We start from the raw sequence: 17302 nt of genomic DNA, 5'->3' as shown, positions 1-17302 counted from the left end.
CAATATTTGCACCAATAACTCATTACAGTTGTGACCGGGTGTGGAAGTGTGAATTGCTCATTACTCTATAATTTGTTCATGATTGTAGCCAAAGTATAAACGTAAGTAACCATTCTACAGAATTCATTACCTTTGTAACTTGTGAGCTCATTACCTTTGTACCTAGTTCAGCTATCAAAACTTTGGGGGCCCAGTCCCTGGACCCATTACGTACCTCTGTAATCTGTAAATACCTTTGTAACTTGTCATGATTGTGACCAGACTTACCTGGAGTTCATTACCTTTGTAAATTGTGAGTTCATTACCTTTGTAAATTGTGAGTTCATTACCTTTGTAAATTGTGAGTTCATTACCTCTGTAACTTGCTCAGCTATCAAAACTTTGGAGTCCAGTCCCTGGACCAATTATGTACCTCTGTAATCTTTTGACTACCGCCCACAGGATGGGTATGGGGTGCATAATAAACATATTAAACTAAACTTGTAAATGTCAGATAATAAGTTTACACTAACATATATTAAGTTAGCAAGAAAACTAGGCATTAAAAAACACAAAAAGTCAAACACACACACAGTACACTCATTACTTACATCAAAATATTTGCTGTCTTAATGTAGGGTGAGAAGTAAGTAGTGTTTATTGTAAGAAGTCAAGTGTGGTAGGTATAGTAGCCAGCCAGGCCACCCCACCCACATGTAATATACTACATTTAACCCGTAAACGGTCCAAGCAGATCTACGTTCACATGTGTAGTGCTACAAAAGTAGATCTAAGTTTTTTTTACATATTTTCAAATATAACAAAAAAAAAAGTAGATCAAAGTTTTTTTTTAAATATTTTCAAATGTAAAACAACAAAAAGAAGATCTACTTTTTTATACACACTTTCAAATGTTGAAAAAACGTATATATACGTTTGGACCGTTTACGGGTTAAAGCATGCTAGAGCAATAAAATGCATATAGAGTACACTTATTACTTACCTTAACCCATTCACCATCAGGACCCCGGGTCACAAACTTGTTCTCAGTGTCTAAGAATTTAAAAAAAAAAATATTTTTTTCTTATGAAATGATAGAGAATCTTTTCCCGATGGCATTGACATCAAAAATTCGAAATTTGATGGAAAACTTATGGAACTGCACTCCTGCAAAGTTAGCAGTCTCGGTGATAGATACCAATCGGCGATTTCACCCAATTTGAGCCCTATTTTCAGTCAATTCCATTGCTCCAGTCAACCAAATTAACAGCTATTTCTCTAGAACTCCATCTGATCTATCAACTGAATACAAGAAATCGTCCATTTACCAATTTCTACTACCCAATAAAGTGGTCAGAAATTGGCAATTTGGCCAATTTCACACAAATTTCAAAAGATGCCAATTTCTAAACAGGGTCCAAAATAAACAGTGCAGACATTCCTGGCACTAAAATAACATTTTCTGTGTTCATTAGTCACATCTCCAGGCTCCTCTTATATTACTCTTGCTTTCCATCTTGAATTTTTATTCACACAAAACATAGAAGATTTACTGTTATGCAGACTACTGCATTATATAATTGTATTAATAATGTCAACCAATTTGTGACTACATATTAGATGCGCCAGTTAGACACGTATTAGACTGTGATGTCATTTGTTTACTCATGAACATCGGCAAAAATCGAACATTTCCGCTACTTTGAGCTCAATTTCAAGGTCCTTTCCATTGTGAAACCAATCAAAATTATCTCTATTTCTGTAATATATCTTCCATTCCATCAAATGAGACCAAGAAAAAGAGAATACAACCATAAATATCATACAAAAATACACCTCGAAGTCGGCATTTTAATCCAAAAAAACAGTCGGAGTTTTTTTTCTCACACACTGCGTGCTGCAAGATTTTTTTTATACTGAGCACACTAACCACACAGACCCATTATCTCACATGTAGGTCTACCAGCTTTCTCCTGCTAGATTTGAAGCCTCTAGAATTTTGGGTATTAATATGTCACCAACACTGCCTTGTAAGCTGTACCTATATGTCACCAAGAGTGAAAGGGTTAAAATATTTGTAGTCTTGATGGTCTTAATATAGGGTGCAAAGTGAATATTATTTATTTGTAGAAAGTCAGGTGTTGTAGGTATCATAGCCCATCTGGCCACCCCACCCACACATAATACAGTGGACCCCCGGTTAACGATATTTTTTCATTCCAGAAGTATGTTCAGGTGCCAGTACTGACCGAATTTGTTCCCATAAGGAATATTGTGAAGTAGATTAGTCCATTTCAGTCCCTCAAACATACACGTACAAACGCACTTACATAAATATGCTTACATAATTGGTCGCATTGGGAGGTGATCGTTATGCGGGGGTCCACTGTATACTGGACATTTAAAGCACCCTACAGTGATAAAATACATATATAAGAACATAAGAACATAAGAATGGAGAAACACTGCAGAAGGCCTACTGGCCCATACAAAACAGGTCCCTATCAAAACGACTTCTACCCTAAGCTACCCAAGAATTTACTCCCGTATCCAATGCCACCAATCAAACCCAGCCCCTCCCACTCATATATTTGTCCAATTTCTTTTTAAAGCTACCCAAGGTCCTAGCCTTGATCACCCTACTGAGAAGATTGTTCCACACATCCACAACTCTGTAACGAAACCAGTATTTACCTATGTCCTTTCTAAATCTAAATTTATCCAACTTAAATCCATTATTTCTGGTTCCCACCTGGTTTGACATTCTCAGTACTTTATTAATATCTCCTTTGTTTATGCCCATCATCCACTTATACACTTCAACGATATCTCCCCTCATTCTATGTCTCTCCAGAGAGTGGAGATTTAAGGCTTTAAGTCTATCTTCATACAGGAGATTCCTTACACAGTAAATCATTTTAGTCATTCTTCTCTGTATGGTCTCTAATGAGTCTATATCCATCCTGTAGTAAGGAGACCAAAACTGAGCAGCATAATCTAAATGAGACCTCACTAGTGATGTATAGAGCTGTAAAATAACTTTTGGACTTCTGTTACTTATACTTCTTGAGATAAATCCTAGTAATCTGTTAGCCTTGTTGTGCACACTTAGGCACTGCTGTCTTGGCTTTAGATTTCTGCTTACCACGGCTCCCAAGTCTTTTTCACATTCTGTATGATCAAGCTCTACTTCACCTAGTTTATAGCTTCGAGGGTTATTTTCATTACCAAGGACTAGTACTTTACACTTATCCACATTGAATTTCATCTGCCATTTTTCAGACCAAGACATTAATTTGTCCAAATCCTCCTGGAGTTCATTGCTATCCTCCTCAGAATGAATTATACAGCCTATCTTTGTATCATCAGCAAATTTACTCATGTCACTCGTAATCCTTTCATCAAGGTCATTAATGTAAATTATGAACAAGAGAGGGGCTAAAACTGATCCTTGTGGAATGCCACTAGTGACTAATCCCCATTCAGATTTGACCCCATTAATGGAAACTCTCTGCTTTCTATTGGTAAGCCATGCCTCTATCCATGCTAGAACTTTACCTCCTATACCATGAGCTGCCACTTTTCTTAAGAGTCTCTTGTGAGGTACTCTATCGAAGGCTTTACTAAAATCCAAATAAACAATATCATATTCTTTATCACTGTCTACAGCCTTAGGAGTTGTTAGGTAAGACACATATGCAACAGTTAGGTATCTTTATATCGAAACGTTTCGCCTACACAGTAGGCTTCTTCTACTGTGTAGGCGAAACGTTTCGAAATAAAGATACCTAACTGTTGCATATGTGTCTTACCTAACAATCTGTCGGTATTTTATACCATTTCAATGTTCAGCCTTAGGAGTTGTCTTAGGAGTTCTGTTTAGCAGTAATCTAAAACCAAGACAACAGTGCATTAGTGTTCGCAATAAAGCTAACAGAATCCGTGGCTTCGTATCTAGAAGTATAAATAATAGAAGTCCTCAGGTTGTTCTTCAACTCTATATATCCTTGGTTAGGCCTCATTTAGACTATGCTGCTCAGTTCTGGTCACAGTATTACAGAATGGATATAAATGCTCTGGAAAACGTACAAAGGAGGATGACTAAGATGATCCCATGTATCAGAAATATTCCCTATGAGGATAGACTGAGGCCCTGAATCTGCACTCTCTAGAAACGCGTAGAATTAGGGGGGATATGATTGAGGTGTATAAATCAAATCAAGTTTATTCTCTATAAAGATTACAATGCGGAGTTTACATATTATTAAATATGTAAACCCCACAAAGAAAATGGGCTTGCATGAATTACAGTACATATGGGGGTAACATCAGTATTTTACATTATAGGACTGTGGGAGACATAGCAGTATAGTATTGTACATATGCGGGTTTATCTTAACATTCTTTTTTTTAAGGGTGATATATGAAGATGAGTTTGAAATTAAAGTGTTCTGGGAGAATATTTATTATTTAAACTATAAAAATTGGCATTTATAGGCATTTTTTTTAACTGCATTCAGAATTTTTTTTTTTTTTTTCCAAATTCATGGGTGGTCTTGGAACATAACCCCTGTGAATTTGAGGGGACTACTGTACTACTATACAGAAAGCCGCTTGTTATGCAGAGCATTTTGGACAAATTAAGTCAATTTTGTCCAAGCATGCGACCCACACCAGTCGACTAACACCCAGGTACCCATTTTACTGATGGTGAACAGGGACAACAGGTGTCTTGTCGAAACACTTCCTAATGTTTATCTATCTGTACTGGGGATTTGATCCCAGGACCTCAGTGTGCGAGCTGAGTGCACTAGCGATCAAGCTACATTACACCACATTAAATCTTTTTTGCAATCAGTGATATTAAGATCAACATTTAGTTTTATAAGTGTCACAGTTATTTACCTTACCAATGCTGAGAATTTTGCATTCATTTGTATATACTATTGAACTGCATCTGCCACTTTTCCAACCACTGCATCAGTTTATTCAGAGTTTCCTGTAGCACTCTAGTATCCTCATCAAAATCAATTCGATGGCCTATTTTGGTGTCATTAGCAACCTTGCTTAAGACACTATTTATTCCCTCATCTATGTTATTTATGTAAATTGTGAACAACATGGTGCCCAACACTGACCCCTGTGGAACACCACTTGTGACGTGTCCCCACTCCAATTTCTGTCCATTTATGCAAACTCTGTCGCCTATCAAGTATATTTCTATCCAGGAAAAAATTTCTATTCCACATCCCTGTACTTTCTTCAATAACCTCTGATGTGAAACTCTATCAAAAGCCTAACTGAAGTCCATATACATAATATCATATTCATTACCATGATCTACCTCCTCAAATACCTTAGGGTGTCATGTAGCTCAATCACTAGCGCACTCAGCTCACCCACCGAGGTCCAGGGATCAAATCCCCGGTATGGCTGGAAAACATTAAGACATGTTTCGTCCCTGTTCACCCATCAGTAAGAAAGGTACCAGGGTATTAACCCTTTCACTGTCGGTCCCGTAATATTATGGCTTGCAAGCCAGCGTCAGTCCCACAGTACTACACCAAAATTCTAGCAGCTTCAGATCTTGTGCGAGAAAGCTTGTAGGCCTACATGTGAGAGAATGGGTCTGTGTGCTTAGTGTGCGCAGTATGAAAAAAATCTGGGAGGCCGCAGTGCATTGTGGGAGTGCTAATTCAGTACGCCTTAATCACCATGCCTAGCAGTAAGGAATACCTCACTCTGGCGAACCGGGACTCTTTCCTTCCCAAGTGATAGTTCTAGCACAGATTGAAGTGTCAGTGAAAATGAATCTCATGGTTTTGAGGAGTTTGTGACAGAAAGCGATGCCCAGGATACCAGAAATAGTGCTGCAAACCCAGACAATTATCAACCTTCCACTTTCCACCAAAAGAAAGCCAGACAAAGTGACTAATTTCCAAGTGGGTGGTGGGGAAGAAGGCATGGGTGGTGGGGAAGGCAGTGTGGGTAGTGGGGAAGGCTGTGTCAGTGGTGGGGAAGGCAGCATGGATTTTTGTAAACAGGTTTTGTCAACAATATAATGATAACAATGTTTGTTAGGTTTTTGTGTTGCATACGAGTGTATATAGTATATACATTATGCATTATACTGGTCTCACAGGCCACAAAAGTTAGTTGAAAAAATATATTAAAAAATAAAAGAAAAAAGCAGAATACAAGTAAAAATAATATTACCGAGTGAGTGGCAGTAGCCAATATTGCCTTAAGCGGTTCACTTTCTGTCAACTTCTCACTTCTATATCTCAGTAAGTACTGACTGAATTTTTTTTCTTTTAACCCGTAAGCGGTCCAAGCAGATCTACGTTCACATGTGTTGTGCTACAAAAGTAGATCTACGTTTTTTTACACATTTTCAAATATAACAAAAAAAAAAGTAGATCAAAGTTTTTTTTACACATTTTTAAATGTAAAAAAAAAGATCTACTTTTTTACATACTTTCAAATATTGAAAAAATGTAGATCTGCGTTTGGACAGTTTAAGGGTTAAAACACTCACAAAAATATTCTTAAGATTTTGGTAAGAAAATATTTTTTTCTTTTTCGAATATTTTTTTGACACAGAACAAGAGTTTAGAATCAGAGGTCCCAACAGTGAAACGTCAACCCTTTCACTGTCGAGACCCCTGCTCACAAACTTGCTCTCAGTGTCGAAGAATTTAAAAGAAAAAATTATTTTTTCTCGTGAAATGATAAAAAAATCTTTTCCCGATGGTAATGACACTAAAAGTACGAAATTTGATGGAACATTTACGGAATTATGCTCTCGCAAAGTTAGAGGTCTCGGCAATATGCATCACCAATTTTGCCCACTTTGAGCCCTATTTTCAACCAATTCCAATGTTCCAGTCAATCAAACTTATAGCTGTTTTGCTAGAACTCTATTTGTTCTACCAATTGAGTACAAGAAACTGCCCATTTAATGATTTCACTACCCAATAAAGTGATCAGAAATTGGTAATTTGGCCAATTTCATACACAATTCCAGTAAGGCCAATTTCATTAGCCACGTCTCCAGGCCCCTCTTATATTATGCTTGCTTTCCACTTTGAATTTTTATTCACACAAAAAAAATAGAAGTTTTACTGTTATGCAGACTACTTCATTATTGTAAAAATGGTGTACAGGTCTCCCTCAACATTCACGATTTCAATTTTCGCGAGCTTCACACATTCGCGAATTACCAACCGCCAAATTCCCAGCCTCCAAATTCCCAGCAGCCAAATTCCCAGCCGCCAAATCATATTTAAGTTTCCCGCCACCTGCGAGTCCCTACTACCCTCCCTCCGACCCCCACAACTGGCAGCCAGCCCTCCTACCAGTGTGGTGAGTGTTTTGTTTGTTCATTATTTACTATTAAACTACAGTATAAATAATGTAAACCCATTTATGACTGCATATTGGAATGGCTATTTGGACAGGTATTGGACGATGACATCATGTGTTGACTCTTGAACACAGCAAAGAATCAAACATTTCTGCTACTGCTAATAATAACAATAGTAGTAGTAATAATAATAATAATAATTTATTTATTTATTTATTTATTTATTTAAAAATTTGAGCACACATACAGAGGTACAAAAAATACAGATAAGAGCAGCATGCCAAAGCCACTTATACTATGCATAGCATTACGGGCTGGCTTAAAATTAACTTAAGATTAACTAAGCAATGATGATATCAGTGATAAAACTTTAATGTAAACAGATTACTATAAAGCACAAGTGAGTATTACAAAGACAGGTCATATGGTTGTATGCATTGTTGTACATTCAGTAGAATGGAGTATTCTGTTAGGTAGTGTATTTAAAAAATAATAAAGTTAGATTGGGTTTTAGGTTTAACATTTATGTGATATAATTGTGAGAAACATTTAAGATATACAATTTATAAGGTTCAGTTATTCAGTATTTATTTGGTTTTGGGTGAGTAAGTGATCTTTGAGAAGAGACTTGAATTTATAAACAGGTAGTGTTTCTTTTATATTTACAGGTAATGAATTCCAGATTTTAGGGCCTTTTATGTGCATTGAGTTTTTGCATAGTGTGAGATGGACACGAGGTACATCAAAGAGTGATCTGTGCCTTGTGTTATGGTCATGTGTTCTGTTGAGGTTGGCAAGGAGATGTTTGAGGGGAGGGTTAATATCAGAGTTAAGTGTTCTATGTATGTAATAGGTGCAGTAATAAGTATGGATGTTTTGTATGGTGAGTAGGTTTAGTGTATTGAATATTGGTGGAGTGTGCTGCCTATAGTGAGAATTTGTTATCATTCTAACTGCAGCCTTTTGTTGGGTAATTAGTGGTCTGAGATGGTTACTTGTTGTTGAGCCCCATGCACAAATTCCATAGGTGAGATAGGGGTAAATAAGAGAGTGATATAGGGCCAGGAGGGCTGACTGTGGAGCATAGTACCATATCTTCGATAGTATGCCTACAGTCTTGGAAATTTTCTTAGAAATTTGTTGTATATGTGTATGAAATTTGAGTCTATTATCAAGGTGGATTCCTAGGAATTTTCCCTCTGTTAGCTTTGTGATAGGTGATCCGTTTATCATTATGTTAAGAGGGACATCTGTAGCTCGGTTACCAAACTGAATGAAGTAGGTTTTGTCAATGTTTAGTGTAAGTTTGTTAGTCCTCATCCAGGTAGATATTTTCTGTAATTCGGTATTTACAGTATTGGCTAGCGTGACTGGGCTCGGGTGGGAGAAGACGTATGTAGTGTCATCTGCAAATAGTGTGGGTTTGAGTAATTGCGAAGCATTTGGTAGGTCATTTATGTATAGGAGAAAGAGAAGAGGGCCAAGGACACTTCCCTGTGGGACACCAACTGTAATTGGTTGTGCAGAAGAGTTTGCCCCATTTGCATACACATATTGGCTTCTGTTGCTGAGGTATGACTTGAGGTAGTTGAGGGAGTGCCCTCTTATACCATAGTGTGACAATTTTACGTGGAGCAAGTCATGGTTAACTGTATCAAAAGCTTTACGTAAGTCAATGAAGATCCCCAGTGGGACTTCTTTTTTCTCTATTGCAGTGTATATATGTTCTAGCATGTGTATAATAGCATCATTAGTATTTTTATTTGGCCTGAATCCAAATTGGCAGGGGTTGAGTATGTTTTGGGAGATATGGTAGGAGTAGATTCGTTTATGAATTAATTTTTCGAAGATTTTTGAGAGAGGGTGTAAGTTGGATATTGGCCTATAGTTATTCAACTCTGTTTGGTCTCCTCCTTTGTGGATCGGGGTGACCCTTGCTATTTTGAGTACTGTAGGGAAGGTGGAGGATTCATTGGATTTGTTAAAGAGTGTTGCAATGATTGGTGATAGCACTTGTGACACTTTTTTGTATATAAAGGGTGGTAAGGTATTTAAATCTCCTGCCTTGTTTTTTAGTGTGTTGATAATAAGGGAGACTTCGTATGGGTTAGTCGGAGCTAGGAACAGTGTGTTCGGGTAGTTGCCGGTGAGGTAGTCATTTGGTGGGGTATCTGAGCTTGGGATTTTATTGGCAAGGTTTTGTCCTATAGTGGAGAAGAAGTCATTGAGTCTGTTTGCTAGAATTGAAGAAAGAAATTGTACAAAAATACGAAGGAATGGTTGACACATCGTCAGTGTGGCTTTGTTTATGCTGGAATGAGCATTAGTCTCCCTGCTCTTCCAAACATTTCACAATAATTCATTGTGTTTGGTGCTTGTAGATTGAGTGCGACTGGAGTGGTAGAGGCAGTAGTTGGGGAAGCGGTTGAGGCATTGGGCGAGGCAGTGGGTGAGGCAGTGGTTGAGGCAGCGGTTGAGGCAGTGGTCAAGGCAGTGGTATTTAATAACATACATGTTATTAATAATAATAATAATAATAATAATAATAATAATAATAATAATAATAATAATAATAATAATAATAATAATAATAATAATAATAATAATAATATATGTTATTAGTAATATGTATTATTATTTATAACATGTTATTAAATACCACTGCCTCTACCATTGCCTCAACCGCTGCCTCTACCAGTGCCTCAACTGCTGCCTCACCCACTACCTCAACCACTGCCTCACCCACTGCCTCAACCACTGCCTCAACCACTGCCTCAACCATTGTTTCACCCACTGCCTCAACCACTGCCTCTACCACTGCCTCAACCACTGCCTCACCCACTGCCTCAACCGCTGCCTCACACAATGTCTCAACCGCCTCCCCAACCACTGCCTCTACCACTCCAGTCACACTCAATCTACAAGCACCAAACATAATGAATTATTGTGAAATGTGCACGGAGACTAATGCTCACTCCAGCATAAACAAAGCCACACTGACGATGTGCCAACCACTCCTTCGTATTTTTGTACAATTCTATCGTATTTATTACAGTGGACCCCCGGTTAACGATATTTTTTCATTCCAGAAGTATGTTCAGGTGCCAGTACTGACCGAATTTGTTCCCATAAGGAATATTGTGAAGTAGATTAGTCCATTTCAGACCCCCAAACATACACATACAAACGCACTTACATAAATACACTTACATAATTGGTCGCATTGGGAGGTGATCGTTAAGCGGGGGTCCACTGTATTATTATAATTTATTATTATTATTAGCATTATTACTACTACTACTATTGTTATTATTAGCAGTAGCAGAAATGTTTGATTCTTTGCTGTGTTCAAGTGTCAACACATGATGTCACCTTCCAATACCTGTCCGAATAGCCATTCCAATATGCAGTCATGAATGGGTTTACATTATTTATACTGTAGTTTAATAGTAAATAATGAACAAACAAAACACTAACCACACTGGTAAGAGGGCTGGCTGCCAGTTGGGGGGGTCGGAGGGAGGGTAGTAGGGACTTGCAGTGGTGGAGGAAATGGAGGCAGTGGTGGAGGCAGTGGTATTTAATAACATACCTGTTATTAAACCATAACATGTATGTATTTAGTACAATTTACAATGTTTTTATGTATTTTATGATTGTTCATGGTTCAACAAGTTAAGGAAGAAGTATTGCATTATATTTCCCTACAATATATTGGGGCACCAAACATTCGCAATTTTTCAACATTCGCAAGGCTCTTGATCCCCTAACCCTCGCAAATGTTGAGGGAGACCTGTAAATAATATTAGCGCATTTGTGAAAGCATATTAGACCCACCAGTTGATGTGTAATGGACGCATGGCATGATTTGTTTGCTCTCGAACATTGGCAAAAGTCGAACATTTCCACTAATTTGAGCTCAATTTCAAGGTACCTTTAGTCCGAAAACCATTCAGAATCATCCTCCATTTCTGTAATACAGTGGACCCTCGGGTAACGATGGCATCACCTAACATTAATCCGACTAGCGATACATTTTAACGCAAAAAAATTGCCTCGCCTAGCGTTAAAAAACTCGACCAACGCGATTCGTTCCGTTCGAGACATCCACTTGTGGCCTGAGCGCGCCTCACTTGTCCCATGGGTGCCAGTGTTTACAAGCCAGCCAGCCACCGCGGTCCCATCCAAACATACAATCGGAACATTTCATATTATCACAGCATTTTCAGTGATTGCACCTGCAAAATAAGTCACCATGGGCCCCAAGAAAGCTTCTAGTGCCAACCCTACAGCAAAAAGGGTGAGAATTACTATGGATATGAAGAAAGAGATCATTGCTAAGTATGAAAGTGGAGTGCGTGTCTCCGAGCTGGCCAGGTTGTACACAAAAACCCAATCAACCATCGCTACTATTGTGGCCAAGAAAACGGCAATCAAGGAAGCTGTTCTTGCCAAAGGTGCAACTATGTTTTCGAAACAGAGATCGCAAGTGATAGAAGATGTTGAGAGACTGTTATTGGTGTGGATAAACGAAAAACAGATAGCAGGAGACAGCATCTCTCAAGCTATCATATGTGAAAAGGCTAGGAAGTTGCATGAGGATTTAATTAGAAAAATGCCTGCAACTAGTGGTGATGTGAGTGAAATTAAGGCCAGCAAAGGTTGGTTTGAGAGATTTAAGAATCGTAGTGGCATACATAGTGTGATAAGGCATGGTGAGGCTGCCAGTTCGGACCAAACAGCAGCTGAAAAATATGTGAAGGAATTCAAGGAGTACATAGCCAGTAAAGAATTGAAACCTGAACAAGTGTTTAATTGTGACAAAACAGGCCTGTTTTGGAAGAAAATGCCCAGCAGGACCTACATTACTCAGGAGGAAAAGGCACTCCCAGGACATAAGCCTATGAAAGACAGGCTTACTCTGTTGATGTGTGCTAATGCTAGTGGTGATTGCAAAGTGAAGCCTTTATTGGTGTATCATTCTGAAACTCCCAGAGTGTTCAGGAAAAACAATGTCCTCAAGGCTAATTTGTGTGTGCTATGGAGGGCAAACAGTATGGCATGAGTCACTAGGGACTTTTTCTATGATTGGTTGCACCATGTATTTGCCCCCACTGTGAAAAATTACCTCCTGGAAAATAAATTTGACCTTAAGTGCCTCCTGGTATTAGACAATGCTCAGGGTCATCCTTCAGACATTGCAGAGCGACTTTCTGCGGAAATGAGCTTCATTAAGGTCAAGTTTTTGCCTCCTAATACCACTCCTCTCCTGCAGCCCATGGACCAGCAGGTCATTGCAAACTTCAAAATAATCTACACAAAAGCTATGTTTGAAAGGTGCTTTGTAGTGACCTCAGAAACTCAATTGACTCTAAGAGAGTTTTGGAGAGATCACTTTAGCATCCTCAATTGTGTAAACATTATAGAGTGTATCAGTCTGTAGTGGAAGGAAGGCGGGGTAGGGGTCGGCCTAGGAAAGGTTGGAGGGAGGGGGTAAAGGAGGTTTTGTGTGCGAGGGGCTTGGACTTCCAGCAGGCATGTGTGAGCGTGTTTGATAGGAGTGAATGGAGACAAATGGTTTTTAATACTTGACGTGCTGTTGGAGTGTGAGCAAAGTAACATTTATGAAGGGATTCAGGGAAACTGGCAGGCCGGACTTGAGTCCTGGAGATGGGAAGTACAGTGCCTGCACTCTGAAGGAGGGGTGTTAATGTTGCAGTTTAAAAACTGTAGTGTAAAGCACCCTTTTGGCAAGACAGTGATGGAGTGAATGATGGTGAAAGTTTTTCTTTTTTGGGCCACCCTGCCTTGGTGGGAATTGGCCAGTGTGATAATAATAATAATAATTATAGGTAAGGCTTGGGAGGGAGTGACTAAGAGACCTTCAACTCTGCTTGGTAGAAACTGTGGCCAGAATGTGTAGACAAAAGGGATTTTGAAGGATTTGAGGCTAACCCTGAGAATCCTATGCCAGATGTGGAATCAATTGTGGCATTGGGGAAGTCCTTGGGGTTGGAAGTTAGTGGGGAGGATGTGGAAGAGTTGGTGGAGGAGGACAATGATGAACTAACCACTGATGAGCTGCTAGATCATCTTCAACAGCAAGAGGCCAGACCTGAGGAAACTGCTTTGGAGGAGGGGAGAGAGAAATTGAGGAAGTTGCCTACTTCAAACATTAAGGAAATGTGTGCAATGTGGCTTAAAGTGCAAACCTTTTTTGATGAAAATCACCCTCACACAGCTATTGCATGCCGTGCTGGTGACTATTACACTGACAATGTTGTGAAACACTTTAGGAATGTCATAAAGGAACGGGAGGTACAGGCCTCTATGGACAGATATGTTGTGCGACACAGGTCCAGTGACTCTCAAGCTGGTCCTAGTGGCATTAAAAGAAGAAGGGAAGTAACCCCAGAAAAGGACTTGACACCTCAAGTCCTAATGGAAGGGGATTCCCCTTCTAAACACTAACACCATCCACACTCTCCCCTCCTCTCAACCCATCAATCATCACCAGATCTTCAATAAAGGTAAGTGTCATGTAATTGTGCATGTCTTCTTCAGTGTGTGTGTTAAAATTAATATTTCATGTGGTAAATTTTTTTTTTTCATACTCTGGGGAGTCAGGAACGGATTAATTTGATTTCCACTATTTCTTATGGGGAAAATTAATTCAGCTAACGATAATTTCGCCTAACGTTGAGCTCTCAGGAACGGATTAATATCATTATGCGAGGGTCCACTGTACTTTGGAACCCTGGATTTCGTCCTGTGCGGATAAAATATAATTGGAAATTTGACCACTTTTTGGGGCGAAATTTAACCCAGGTTTCGCACCTCTGCTCGGAAATCATCCGTATCAGATGCGTCTGTCCGCCCAGGATGCGGCAGCTCACACATATGTGACTCAGTCTGCCTCTGTGACTCGTTCAGTGAGGGTGGTAGTGATGGTAGTGGAGAGTGTTAGTGATGGTGGTAGAGGGTAGTAGTGATGGTGGAAGAGGGTGGTAGTGATGGTGGTAGTGGTGGTGATAGTGATGGTGGTAGAGGGTGGTAGTGGTTGTCATGGTGGTAGAGGGTGGTAGTGACTGTGGTAGAGGGTTGTAGTGATGGTGGTAGAGATAACATCTCCCTCCCCCCTCCTCGCCTTCTTCCATACGCCAACAAGAGTCTTTAATAAAGGCAAAGTTATGTAATAGTGATTTAAATGTTCATTTATCCATTAAAATTAGTCATTTATATTTATTTCTCAATGTTTTCTGTATGTAAAATTATAGTTATTCTCAATAAAATGTATTTTTTGTTAATATTTTTGGGTGTCAGGAACGGATTAATTGGACTTGCATTGTGCATTTCTTATGGGAAATATTACTTCGGTTTTTGTCCATTTCGGATTTCGACCGACCTTCTGGAACAGATTAAGGACAAAAACCGAGGTTCAACTGGAATACCTAACCTAATCTTAATTAATAACTATCCTAATCTTAAGCAATAACTAACCAAATTTTAATTAAATGATACCTAATCTATTCTTAATTATATTACCTTACCTTACAATACCTAACCTAACTTTACCACCTTTCAATAATATCTTCCAATATAATAATTTACCCAAAAAGTACTTATTGCATAACATACACCGGTTCTATTTATTGAAAGTGCAAAATAATGTTCGAGTTCCACTGAGAAGTTGACAGTAAATATAACCAAAGTTATATACTATACCTGGGGTGCTATGATTAGTATTATTATAATTATTATTATTATTATTATTCTGAATTACATTCAAGGGGGAAGCACTAAACCCACAGGAGAATTTAGTGTCTGGGGAAACTGGAGGTAGTTTGGTTCAGTCCAAGGAAGTGGAAGACAACTCAAGTTCCCTGGACCGAGAGTCTCTTATCATGAAGGAATTTTCCACATAAGAAATACACTATTAACCCTGAAGTGTAAATAATTGCTACATTTACCAACAAAATAATAAATCTAGGCCCATGAGGGCCTAGATTTATTATTTTGTTAGTAAATGTAGGAAGACAAAAACTGCTGTGTAAGTCTTAACCCATAAACGGTCCAAGCAGATCTATGTTCACATGCGTAGTGCTACAAAAGTAGATCTACGTCTTTTTTACATATTTTCAAATACAGTGGACCCCCGCATAACGATTACCTCCGAATGCGACCAATTATGTTAGTGTATTTATGTAAGTGCGTTTGTACGTGTATGTTTGGGGGTCTGAAATGGACTAATCTACTTCACAATATTCCTTATGGGAATAAATTCGGTCAGTACTGGCACCTGAACATACTTACGGAGTAAAAAAATATCGTTAACCGGGGGTCCACTGTATCTAGTTTGGTTTTTAATTTTATACTCTTATACATTATTGTATTTGTTCTATGTTTTAAATAATAATATAAAAAAAATGTTTATCATCAATAAAACAAAGCATACCCCAGCCGGGACTGATCCCGCGGTCAGAGAGTCTCAAAACTCCAGTTGGATGAATCTTATTGTGGCTAGCTGGTCTAGTGGCTAACGCGACCGGCTGGAGTTTTGAGACTGTCTGACCGCGGGTTCTAGCCCCACCAGTGGTATGGTTTGTTTGCAATCGTGTCATTACGATTTCGTGATTCATCAATAAAACAATAAAACTTAGATCCATAAATAACCAAAAGGCACAATACCGTGACTGGAACGATACACAAATAACCCGCACATAAAAGAGAGAAGCTTACGACGACGTTTCGGTCCGACTTGGACCATTGACAAAGTCCAAGTCGGACCGAAACGTCGTCGTAAGCTTCTCTCTTTTATTACCTGGAGTTTACCTGGAGAGAGTTTCGGGGGTCAACGCCCCCGCGGCCCGGTCTGTGACCAGGCCTCCTGGTGGATCAGCGCCTGATCAACCAGGCTGTTGCTGCTGGCTGCACGCAAACCAACGTACGAGCCACAGCCCGGCTGATCAGGAACTGACTTTAGGTGCTTGTCCATGTGCGCGTTATTTGTGTATTGTGTAAACTTAGATCTATTTATTTATTTATTTATTTATTTATTTAGTAATTTAAGCATACAAACAGAGGTACAAAAAATACAGGTAAGAGCAGCATGCCAAAGCCACTTATACTATGCATAGCATTACGGGCTGGCTGGTGGCTAAAGCTCCCGCTTCACACACGGAGGGCCCGGGTTCGATTCCCGGCGGGTGGAAACATTCGACACGTTTCCTTACACCTGTTGTCCTGTTCACCTAGCAGCAAATAGGTACCTGGGTGTTAGTGGACTGGTGTGGGTCGCATCCTGGGGGACAAGATTAAGGACCCCAATGGAAATAAGTTAGACAGTCCTCGATGACGCACTGACTTTCTTGGGTTATCCTGGGTGACTAACCCTCCGGGGTTAAAAATCCGAACGAAATCTCTCTCTCTTAAGCAATGATAAAATCAGTGATAAAACATTATTGTAAACATAACTATAAAGCACAAGTGAGTATTACAAAGACAGGTCATCAATAACTAACATCAATCTTAACATCAATATTTATCACATCATCAATCATCTTGGATCATCATCTCACATAAAACACAAGAAAAAACTAATAAACTCACCTGGAGGAAAAATTTGTCGCCGCCATAACAACAACAATAACAACACACATTCATAATTAGCAAAATTAATATTTTACACCTTATACTTAATTTTTCAAAAATAAACAACATTTATTTTAAATAGTATATATTATTTTGAAACTTCATATTAATAAGGATACTATAATAAGTCAATTTTTAAGAAATTTGTGGCTATAGTGAACAACAACTCATTCATTATTAAAATAATTTTTATTTATTATTATATACCTTATACTTAAATTTCAATAACGATGAATATTCATTTTATAAAGTATAAATTACTATCAACACAGATAATAATAACTAAAGATACAGTAAATAATAATT

The 17302-nt window shown here is 38.7% G+C and overlaps 1 pseudogene; it reads right to left on the bottom strand.

The window, feature by feature from the left end:
* Positions 1–16987, bottom strand: part of LOC128705879 (zinc finger protein 84-like) — a 22809-nt pseudogene extending 5822 nt beyond the window's left edge.
* Between the last annotated feature and the right edge of the window lie 315 nt (positions 16988–17302).

Source organism: Cherax quadricarinatus, unplaced genomic scaffold (genome assembly GCF_038502225.1).
Source record: "Cherax quadricarinatus isolate ZL_2023a unplaced genomic scaffold, ASM3850222v1 Contig305, whole genome shotgun sequence".
Taxonomy (NCBI): Eukaryota; Metazoa; Arthropoda; class Malacostraca; order Decapoda; family Parastacidae; genus Cherax; species Cherax quadricarinatus.
This window is presented reverse-complemented; position numbering and strand designations above follow the sequence as displayed.